We start from the raw sequence: 11,439 nt of genomic DNA on the forward strand, positions 1-11,439 counted from the left end.
GCGTCTCAGGGATCTGTATTGTGTGCTGCTAAACTCTCTGTACTTACATGTTATGGTATACACTTTAGTTATGTAGAGTTGAGCGTGAGGCAACTTCTACTGGTTCAAAGTTTTGTGTGATGCCTGTTTAGTTCAGCAGAAGGCTGGACTTATTGTAAGGTTCTCTGCCATTTTAATGAATAACAGACCTTTGAATAATGTTTATATTGGAAGCCCTTTACACATTAGCTCATTGTATCTTTTAAAACTTGTTAAACATTTCAAAATTATTTCATAGTAGAGAGGAAACTGAGGTCATCTGAGGGAATAATCTAATCATAGTTTTGATATAAAAGTGGCAAATCATGGATATTGCATGACTTATGATGAGTCAGTAGATTTATTTGAAATTGGTAGGAAAGGTTGTTTTAGTTATGAATGCTTAAGTGAAAATTGTATAGTGCCACCTGGAAGTTATAATGACCAGTCTATTAGAACACTTCCAGTTCATACCATACTACATGTCTTCTGATATTCTTTTATAATGGAATTTTAAATATTCAGTGTGTTTTTTTTTTGTGCGTCTGGTTGTGAGGAGCAGATGACCATTCAGCACTGAGAATGATCTGACTAGAAGCTCAAACCCAGTTTGAGCTTTTGTAAAGCCACTCCTTTTTCTATCCCCTCAAACGTCCACTCTGGCCATTGGTATGGATGGCCCTCTCTGAACCCCAATGTCTGTGACGTTTTTAGGAGTTAGTAAACTTGGAAGATATATGTATAGACTTCACTCAGGAAGAATGGGCCTTGTTGGACACATCCCAGAGAAAGCTCTTCAGAGATGGATGCTTGAGAATATGACTTCTCTGGTCTCATTGGGTGAGTCTCTGAAATTTTCATATCTATATAAGTTTCTCTTATTTTCTCATGAAGTGTTGAGAACAATTTGTCCATATTGTTTTATATTTTCATATTTTATTTTAAACTTTATATACATAATATATTTTGTTATTTTGTAACATGCTCAACTACCTAAAAAAGATTGTTTCTTTGATTTTTGCATATAGTTTTTCACCCCAGTAGATTGTAATCTTCTTGAACACAAATTTCATGTTTTTCTTCTACTTAGTGTGCAACAATCAGAACAGTGCTTGGAATTCAATGACTGTTTTCTTAAAGAAAATGTGAGTTTAAAATGTCCTTAATAATTATTCTTCTCTAGGTATTTCATGTGAATTCAGACTATAGTCCTAAAAACAACAGACATATCCTTTTACACATGAACTATTCCAGGGAGTTTATGCTATTGGATTCTTTTTGAAAATAATAATGAAACACTATAGAAACTTAGAATTTCTCCTCACTTGAAACTATAGGGGGTTCTGCAAGCTCTCTTTGCACTTGGGCATCAACAGCCAGAGGTCCTCACTGTATTTGGGTGCAATGTTAAGAGATAATCCTTTAATGGTGAAAAATTATCAATATTCTGTATTGCAGGTACTTTTCCCTTGGCTGACCTTCAATGTTTACCTTATTCCTCTTTGGTCATTAAAGTGGTTTGAGAGGGAGGTGGGGCAAGAAGGCGTCTGAGTGAGTGCACCTTATAATCTCTTCTGCAAAGAAGCGGCTGAGTAGGGTTGCAGTTTTGCTGGACCAGGCTGTTTTGGGTGTTTGCAGGGCAGGAGGAGTCTGGACATTGATTTAGTGGGATGGTGACAGAGAAGATTTGTGTAAAAGGTAGAATTTTGGGTCTGTTTCATGGAGATCGGGGCTGCACGCAGGACACTTCCCCCTGGGGCAGGTGGCATGGCGGCGGTGATTCCTGGAGTCTCTGCTGTGCTGGGGAATTCCCAAGCCCTGAGCAGACTATTTGGGGGCTTTCAGAGTGGGAGGTGTCTGGAAGTCGATTTGGTGAGGCAGAGATGGAGGCATTCTTGTGAGATGTGGAAGTTTGGGTTTCTGACACAGAGATCAGAGCTTCCAGCTAGAACCCCTCCCCCTAGGGCAGACGTCCCATCTGCAGTGTTGCCAAACTGATTGTAGTACAGCGGTGCCCCCAGAAGGCTGTATCTGGGGCTTGCAGGGCAGGAGGTGTCTGGAAGTAGATTTGGTGAGACAGAGACGGAGGCCTTCTTGCAATTCGTGGAAGTTTGGGTTTCTGACATGGAGATCAGAGTTTCTGGCTAGAGCCCCTCCCCCTAGGGCAGATGGCCCATCTCTGGTGTCCCCGAACTGCTTGTAGTTCAGTGGTGCCCCTAGCAGGCTGTTTCAGGAGCTTGTAGGACGGGAGGTGTCTGGAAGTTGATTTGGTGAGACAGAGATGGAGGCATTCTTGTGAGACATGGAATTTTGGGTTTCTGACATGGAGAGCAGAGCTTCTGGCTAGAGCCCCTCCCCCTAGGGCTGGCGGCCAAACTGCAGTGGTCCTTGTATTGTTTGTAGTACAGAGGCACCCCCAGCAGGCTGTTTCGGGGGCTTGCAGGGCGGGAGGTGTCTGGAAGCCGATTTGGTGAGACAGAGATGGAGGAGATTTTTGTGAGATGTGAAATTTTGGGTTTCTGACATGGAGATCAGAGCTTCTGGCTAGAGCCCCTCCCCATAGGGCTGGTGGTCCATCTGCAGCAGTCCCTGAATTGTCTGTAGTACAGTGGCGCCCCCAGCAGGCTGTTTCGGGGGCTTGCAGGGCAGGAGGTGTCCTGAAGTCAACTTGGTGAGACAGTGACAGAAGAGACTCTTGTGAGAGGTGGAATTTTGGGTTTCAGACACAGAGGTCAGAGTTTGTGGGTATTACCCCTCCCCCTAGGGCTGGTGCCCAGCTGCAGGGATCCCTGAAGGCTATGTTGCACTGCAGTGCTCCCAGGCTCCTTGTTAACTGGATTCGTGGTTCCTAAATCTGTGTCCCGTAAACCCTGGTGACCCACACCCCAGAGACTCACACCTCTTGAGTCTGCAATATCACAGACTTCCCATCCCTGAATCCACCATGCCCTGAGGGCCAACTGAGGTCCTTGATTGTCCTAGCCCTCGGCTTTTGTGTTTTTTTTTTCCTTTTTCTCTTTTTTTCTTTTTTTTACTTGTCTTGGTTGCTAATACTGCATTATCTCCTGGTCTTTTTTCCCATTGTATCCCCCTAGGTCCTTTTTCGTTTATTTAGGGGTTTTTTTTTCCTTTCTTTCTTCTTTTTCTTGCTTGTTTCCCTCCACTTTCTTTGCCCACCCCCCCTTTCATTCTTCTCTTTTTCTTTTCTCTCTTTTTCTCCTTATTTTATTTTATCTTATTTATACAATAGGAATGCCTCACATTTGCTGTGTTTCCTCATCCTCCATTTCCTTGTTTCTGTGTGAATTGATTTTGGCCACCTACACTATCCCCTTTCCCCCACATCTTGCTATCTGCCATCATCTACTATCTCTCTTACATTCCACCTCCCTTTCTTTGGTCCCCAAATTGTCTAACTTTTAATTTCTAACACCTTTGTTCTGTTTTCTTTTATCCACTCTTGATATTATTGTCTTTCTTTTCTCTTTCCCTCTCTCATGAAAACACTGGCTTTTTAATTCATACTATATGCCTCCCCATATTCAGTTGACTATCTCATTACAGGTACTCTACTTACTGCTATAACTCTACACAACTTACATGAATCTAATATCCATTCTCCCAGATCTCACATGTTGCTCTGTTAACATTTACTACCAATACTACTTTACACATTTTCTTTTCTTACACAATTTCCTTTCCCTGGCCCTAATATTTTCCTTCAAAGTGAACTCAGCCAGCAACAAGAAATTAGAATAAGAACAAAGTGACACAGAGAAGATATAACACTTACACAAGAACAACAACTAATTAATCCCCAAGACTAGAAAAAGAAGCTAACCTTTCTTTGTGGGCCAGATGGCTTCACAGGTGAATTCTACAAAACATTCTGGAAAGAACTAATGCCAATCTTGCTGAAACTCTTCCAAAAAATCTAACAGAAGGAACATTACCTAGCTCATTCTATGATGCCAACATTACCCTAGTACCAAAGCCAAAGACACCACAAGAAAGGAAAATTACAGACCAACTTCTCTAATGAACCTTGACCTGAAAATCCTCAACAAAATACTTGCTAACCATGTTCAACAACACATGAAACAAATTATACACCATGATCAAGTGGGATTCATTCCTGGTATGCAAGGATGGTTCAACATAAGAAAATAAATCAATGTAATACACCATATAAACAGATTGAAGGACAAAAATTACATGATTATATCTATAGATGCAGGAAAAGCATTTGACAAAATACAGCACCATTTCTTGATAAAAACACTCCAAAATATTGGAATACAAGGAAATTTTTTGAACACGATAAAGAGTATATATGAAAAACCCATAGCCAACATCATTTACAATGGTGAAATCCTAAAATCCTTCCCTCTAAGATCAGGAACAAGACAAGGATGGCTACTCTTTTCCCTTCTATTTAATATTGTCTTAGAAGTACTTGCTCGAGCACTGAGGCAAAAGGCATTCAAATTGGATACAAAAGGCATTCAAATTGTAAAGGAAGAAGTCAAAATTTCATTATTTGCAGATGACATGATCCTATACGTAGAAAACCCTGAGAGGTCTACAGCAAAGCTTCTAGAATTCATAAATGAGTTTAGTAAAGTCACAGGTTATAAGATCAATGCACAAAAATCAGTAGCATTTCTGTACACCAATAATGAGCAAGCTCAGGAGGAAATCAAGAAACAAATACCATTTACAATAGTCAATAAAAATTCAAATACCTGGGAATAAATTTAACTAAAGAGGTAAAGAACCTATACAAAGAGAACTACACAACACTCTTCAAGGAAATCAAAGAAGACCTAAATAAATGGAAGAATATTCCCTGTTCATGGATAGGAAGACTAAATATTATTAAGATGTCTAGCCTATCAAAACTGATCTACACATTCAATGCAATCCCAATAAAAATCAACACAGCATTCTTTAAGGAACTAGAAAAACTAGCTATGAAATTTATTTGGAAAGGAAAGAGGCCCCGAATAGCCAAAGACATATTGAAAAAAGGAAAATGAAATTGGAGGAATCACACTACCTGACTTCAAAACATACTACAAAGCTACTGTAGTGAAAACAGCATGGTATTGGCACAAGGAGAGGCACACAGACCAATGGAACCGAAATGAAAGTTCAGATTTAGATCCTCATATATATAGCCATATAATATTCAATAAAGCCACCAAACCCTCTCAACTGGAAGAGAATGGCCTGTTCAACAAATGGTGCCTGGAGAACTGGATATTCATATGTAAAAGAATGAAAGAGGATTACCATCTCACACGTTATACAAAAATCAACTCAAGATGGATCAAAGACCTAAATGTAAGAGCCAAGACCATAAAGACTTTGGAAAGCAGTATCGGGAAGCATATACAAGACCTTGTAATAGGAAATGGCTTCATGAACATCACACCAAAAGCACGAGCAGCAAAAGAACAAAAAGATAAATGCGACTTCCTCAAAATTAAAGCCTTCTGCACCTCAAAGGAGTTTGTCAAGAAAGTAAAAAGGGGGCCTACACAATGGTAGAAAATATTTGGTGACCATATATCAGATAGGAGACTTATAACTTGCATATATATATATAGAACTCCTATATTTTGAAAATAAACAGATAAACAACCCATTTTAAAAATGGGAAAAAGATTTAAACAGACACTTCTCCAAAGAAGAAATACAAATGGCTAAAAAGCACATGAAAAAATGCTCCAAATCTCTACCTATCAGGGAAATGCAAATGAAAACTACAAGGAGATACCATCTTACTCCCATATGATTGGCAGCCATGAAAAAAACAGAAGACTACAAATGCTGGAGAGGATGCAGAGGAATGGAAACACTCATCCAGTGCTGGTGGGAATGCAGAAGGATTCAACCATTCTGGGGGACAGTTTGGTGGTTTCTCAAAAAACTAACCATAGATTTGCCATATGATCCAGCAATTCCACTGCTGGGTGTATACCCAGCAGAACTGAAAACAAGGACACAAACCGTTATATGCACACCAGTGTTCATAGCAGCATTGTTCACTATCGCCAAAAGTTGGAATCAACCCAAATGGCCATCAAACAGATGAATGGATAAATAAAATGTGTTATATGCATACAGTGGAATACTACTTGGCTTTAAGAACAAATACACTACAAACACACATGATAACATGGATGAATCTCGAGAACCTTATGTTGAGTGAAGCAACCCAGGCATTGAAGGACAAATATTACATGACCTCAATGATATGAAATAAGTAAGCCAAGCTGCCTCAGAGAGCCAGAGACTGGATGATAGGCTTAAAGGAAATCGGGGGGTAGAGGAAAGATGTAAGCTGACATCTACATGGGTGAAATCTATGATAAGCTGGAGGTAAGTATGTGTACAAGGAAGGGATAAAATGGGGGCATAGGGTTACCTTTGGGTGGAGCTTTGTGGGCTTGAGGGGGTCTAGGGATGGGCAGATGGGTAATATTGCCCAAGAAATTGGGGGAGGGTGGGGCAACATACAAACATAAGAGATTGTCAGGTGTTCGTTGAAAGTATAATGCTGAGAAAACCTTTTCAAAAATATAATAAGGAAAGTTACCTGTTTAAGATACTTAAAGGGGATAATCTGATGCAGGACAGACTCCTAGGGAATATGTGAATGCTCATTTTGCCAGAGTGGGTTATGTCATTGGGTAGAGACCCATATAATGAGAGTGAAGGTATACCCACATCCTGGGGAGAACTGATGCCATCAAATAGAGGGAACCCTATCTCTCAAGAGAAATGGTGGCTCCCAGGGCATTAGGGCAGTTGAGCATGTCAAACCCTCAACACTGTTGCAAGTATGTCTGAACATAGCTCTTCAAGAAATGAAGATTGACTGTCACTGTGTACCCTAAGGGGAGGGGGAAATAGGTATTGAATAGATGGAACCAATGTAACTGTGAGGGCAATAGAAGTGTTTCACAAGAGTACGCAAGGATGGATATAAAACATGTAAAATTACACCAAAAATATGTAGGGGCTGATAGGCTAAAATGTAAATCATAATGTAAAGCATAGGATAACTACAAATTTAGAAAATTGTATAGCCTAAAGTATAAACCACAATGTAAACACAAATGTTACCTTGTTTGAAAGCTATTGTCTCAATATCTGTACATCAGTTTCAGTAAATGTAGTATGAATATGTTAAAAGATTATTGCTGTGGAAGTGAAAAGGTTTTATGTTGGATATGTGGGAGTACTGTATATTGTATATATGAATTACTGTGATCTAAAACTCTTGTGAAGATAAGCTTAATAATTAGAAAAAAGAAAAGAAAAAGATAGGATGTAGAATTTTTTCAAATTAATATGTATTCTATATCTAACCTTTAAACTCATCTCTATATTCCATTTTACTATTAAGGGAACCTGGCAATATATTGGGCTTCACTTTTCAGGAAGTTTTGGATCACAGAGAGGTTCAACAATGGCAGCAGAGGAATACTGGTATGGGATGTTATTGAAAGGGACATATGGTTGACAGGGAGTTTTACAGGGCATATATCCAGGGTACATAAAAATGTTTGGATATTTTCATAGTGGAAACAATTAAAAATAACAACTGAGGGAGTGCTGAGTTCCTAGCCAGGGGAGCTCTATCACAGTCCCTAAAGGAACAGCAACAATCCCCTAAGTGCAACGGCAGAGACCAAAAAGGAATGAAGGTCTAACAATGAGCCCCTGATACTAATGACTATGCTTGTGAGCTTGTGCACCTGAAATAAGAACAAGGCCTAGTGCTGCAGGGGGCCTAAGAGTTCCCTCCTGAGAGCCTCCTTGTTGCTCAAATGTGGCCAGTCTCAAAGCCAAACTCAGCATGTAAATGCACTGCTTTCCCCCCAGCATGGGACATGACTCCCAGGGATGAGCCTCCCTAGTGCTGAGGGATCACTACCAAGTACCAGCTGATGATGTAACTAGAAAATGACCTTGAATAAAAGGTTCAACTCGGACCAGCAGAATATCCCTGTCTACATATAATAACAGGAGTTAAAAATGCTTTTTGACCTAAATCTAGGGGGAAATGGAAAGGACAAATGCGTTTATATGGCTATGAGTCTCTGAAAAAGAGCCTGGAGGTTATCAGAGGGGTTGCCCTTATGCACACCTGAACAGAGTCTCAGAGACTGATAAAGTAGATACAACCCCAGGTATTGGTTCTTTTGAGGGCTACAGAGACCCACAGGTTTTATGGTCATGGCAGATGGAGTTCACTGCCATGTCAGTTGTCCCTTCTTTGGACTTGGTGTTTCTGTGTGATGGAGCTGGACTCAGATGTGATCTCTTTTCACAAGCCTTTCCTGTTACTTTACCAGAATTGTAGTTGGTGCTGGGGTTTAAGGTATATCTAGGGGATCTGAATCTCTGGACTGACCGTCAATATGATAGCCAGGCCCTGAGCCTCAACAGACGTCAGCTCCTACACTTTGGTTTATTGGACTTACCCCACTCAGCTAACATGGAGTTGAAGAATGTCAACCACCACACCATGGAGCCAAGAGTGCCTACAACTGAAAGCAGGAGGATTGCATCCAGCATCTGTGTGGAATCTAAGCCCTCTCTTGACATAGATGTGGAATGGACACAACCAATCCAAGGTCCACAGGATGGAGGAATAGAGTATGGATTAGAGTGAACTTACTGATATTCTATTCATGAACTATTGTGGTTAGTAATTGAAGAAAATGTGGCAGTGGTGTGGAAAAAGTGGCCATGGTGGCTGCTGGGTATGGGGAATGGGAGGAAGAGATGAGATGTGGAGGTGTTTTCGGGACTTGGAGTTGTCCTGGGTGGTGCTGCAGGGCAATTACCAGACATTATAGATCCTCCCATGGCCCACTGGATGGAACGTGGGAGAGTGTGGGCTATGATGTGGACCATTGACCATGAGGTGCAGCGATGCTCAGAGATGTATTCACCAACTGCAATAAATGTGTCATGATGATGGAGGAGAATGTTGCTATGGGGGGAGTAGTGGGGTGAGGGGGGTGGGGGGTACATGGGGACCTCATTTTTTGAATGTAATATTTTTAAAAATGAATTAATAAATAAATTTAAAAAAATAAAGTGGTTTGAATCTGTTTGTACCACAGAAAACATGTTCTTACATTGAATGGATTCCTGGTATGTGAAACCATTGTACATATGACCTCTTGATATGGTTATTTCACTTAAGGTGTGCCCCACCCCCATCAAGATGTCTTAATCCTGAGTTCTTTAGAATAGAATGAAACTCAGGCAAAGAGTGAGAAAGTCATAGGAAGTAACAAGTTGGAATCAACAAAACCCAGAGGAGAAGAAAGAGACCAGGAGATACCACCATGTGCCTTGCCATGTGACAAGCTAAGAGCCAAGTGTTGCCAGCAGCCAGCCTGAGAACAGCCCAGTCTTTGGAGAAAAAGCTTTGCCTTGATGACACCTGGATTTGACCATTTTCCAAGACTCAAAAGCATAAATCAATGAATTTCCATTGTTCAGCCACCCAATTTCATGGTATTTGCTTAAGCAGCCAAGGAAACTAAAACAAATTTTGAAACCAGGACAGGGGTTTCTGCTTTTGCAAATAACAAAAATGTGGAAATGGTTTTAAATTAGGTAATGGGTAACTGCTGGAAGGATTGCAAGTGTCTTAATAGAAAAGGGTTTGAGGAGACTATTGGTAGAAATATGGATGCTAAAGGTACTTCCAGTGAGTCCTTAGATGGAAATGATGAAGGTATTATTGGGAGCTGTAGGAAATGGATCTTTGTTTTACAGTGGCAGATAACTTCATAAATTTGAGTTCTGATGTGAAATGGAAGGTAGACTTTTGGACATTTTGCTAAGGTGATTTCCAAACTAAGTGTGGAAAGAGCAACCTGATTTCTGCTTACAGCTTATAGTAAAATGCGAGAGGAATGGAATAAGCTGAGTGTTGAACTTCTGGGTATAACAAAACCAGAAATTGATGGTTTGGAAAACTCTGAGTTTCTGGGAAGTCAGCGGAAATATAAATGGACAGAAAAGGGACCAACTGAAGGAAAAATCACTTCAAGGTGAGAACTGTGGTAGCTGAGATTTGGACTGAAGACATGTTATCAAGCAAAGAGAGGAGGCCTACCTATTTATGTGAAAAGGGTGAATCTCCCCCAGTGCTCAAAGTAGAGTGGCCTTCTGCACTATTGTTCAGTAAGAGTGCTACTATCCCACTGTTCTGAATGGCTGGAAGATGTACCCCTAGGATTGTGGAGTTGGGCTACCACCCTACTCTTTTAGAGTGTTGAGCCTATTCCCTCATGACTTGGTGAGTCTGGCCACCACCCCAGTATTGTCAGAGGTTGGCGCCTTCACCCCAGGGTTTAGAAAAGCCTGCTGCACAAGCTATTGGAAGGCATGAGGCTGCTGCTTCAACAATCCCAGAGATTAAAACATTGTTCCACAGCTGAATCCCAGGCCTTGAAATCTAATGGAGCATGCCTTGCATGGTTTCTGAATTGTTTGGAGCCCATGACGCCTGTTTTCCTTTCAGTTTCTCCCTGTTGGAATTAAAATGTTTATCCTGTGCCTGTCCCTGCATTGTAAACTAGAAGCACATAACGTGTTCTGTAGATTGCACAGGTCCACAGACAGGAATTGTGCCCCAGGACAGATGACACCCATAATTAATTTTGATTAGACTTTCTACCTCACGTAGTTTCTGATGTGACTTTAAGCCTTTAGGATATTGTGATAGAAAGTATTTTGCATATAGAAATAACGTTTCTTTTTTAGGTTTAGGAGTGATATATGGTGGTTTGAAGCTTTATGTACCCCAGAAAAACATACTTAAATATAACCCGTTCCCGTCGGTATATACCAGTTGTTAGTAGGACCTTTTGATGAGGTAACTCCAGGTAAGGTGTGTCTTGCCTAATTCAGGAGTGGACTGATTCCTAATACTAGAGTCCTTCATCAGATAATAAATATAAGACAAAAAGCCAACACAGGGGAGTGGATGAGGTTCTGGGTTCAATCCCCAGTGCCTCCTAAAGAAACAAAACAAAAAACAAAAAGCCAGTAAAAGTATGAAGTTGAAATCAGTGAAACCAGAAGAGAATAAAGTGGCCAGGAGATGCTGCTATGTGCATTGCCATATGACAAGCTATGGACTGAAAATCACCAGCAGCCATTCCAGAATTTCAGCCATGGGGAGAAAGCATTGTTTTGATGGTGCCTTGATTTGGACATTTAACAGACCTCAAAACTGTAGGTTGCCTTTGTTTAAGCCAACCCATTCATGATATGTGTCTAGGAAGACAGGGAAACTAAAATAATCACCTTCCCTAGATTTGATGGCAATCCACTAACTGAAGAGAACTCAAAATTTCTTGTTGTTTTTTTTTTTTTTTT

The sequence above is a fragment of the Dasypus novemcinctus genome, chromosome 27 (assembly GCF_030445035.2).
Source record: "Dasypus novemcinctus isolate mDasNov1 chromosome 27, mDasNov1.1.hap2, whole genome shotgun sequence".
Classification (NCBI taxonomy): Eukaryota; Metazoa; Chordata; class Mammalia; order Cingulata; family Dasypodidae; genus Dasypus; species Dasypus novemcinctus.